Source organism: Orycteropus afer, unplaced genomic scaffold (genome assembly GCF_000298275.1).
Source record: "Orycteropus afer afer isolate SDZICR_OR568_19922 unplaced genomic scaffold, OryAfe1.0 scaffold00764, whole genome shotgun sequence".
Lineage (NCBI taxonomy): Eukaryota > Metazoa > Chordata > Mammalia > Tubulidentata > Orycteropodidae > Orycteropus > Orycteropus afer.
This window is the reverse complement of record NW_006922351.1, coordinates 67,310-68,055: the sequence shown is the minus strand read 5'-3', so window position 1 is coordinate 68,055 and position 746 is coordinate 67,310.

Genomic DNA, 746 nt, shown 5'->3' with positions numbered 1-746 from the left:
GTCTTCTCTATATATGGATACATTAGTTATTAATTTAAAATAAAGAAAGAAATAATTAGTAACAGAGTACTTGCTGTAGCTTTGCTTTAAAAAGACACTTTTTTTCCCCAAGAATTCTTTCAACATCTCAGAATCTCTTTCATTTTCTATGCTTCTGTTCCTGTCTTCTTAAAGCTAAACTATAAAAGGCTCATTGATTTCCTTATGTAATAAATTGAAGACAATTCATATTCTGTTTTATATTTATATCTATATATATTTGAATAGATAAAGCAGGAACCAATAACCCTTTAGGTTCCACCAACTAACTGTCTTTGAGTAGATTCTGACCAGGACCTCTCTTCCAGGATCCACCAATCAAAAACCCAAAACCACTGCCATAGAGTTGAATGCAACTCATGGTGACCCAATAGAACACAGTAGAACTGCCCCATAGGGTTTCCAAGGCTATAAATCTTTACAGAAGACTGACTCATCCTTCTCCTTTCAGGTGACTGGTATATTCCACCTCTGACTTTGTGTTTGGCAGCCCAGCATTTTAACCATTGCACCACCAAGGTTCCTAAGATTCTAGAAACCACCTGTAAAATGTTATTTCCTTCAGGAGATAAAACACGTTGTTGTTGTTAAGTGCCATCAAGTCGTTTCTGACTCACAGCGACCCCATGCACAGCAGAACAAAACAGTGCCCGATCCCAGACCAGCCCCACAATCCCTGCTATACTTGAGCCCATCATCACAGCCAC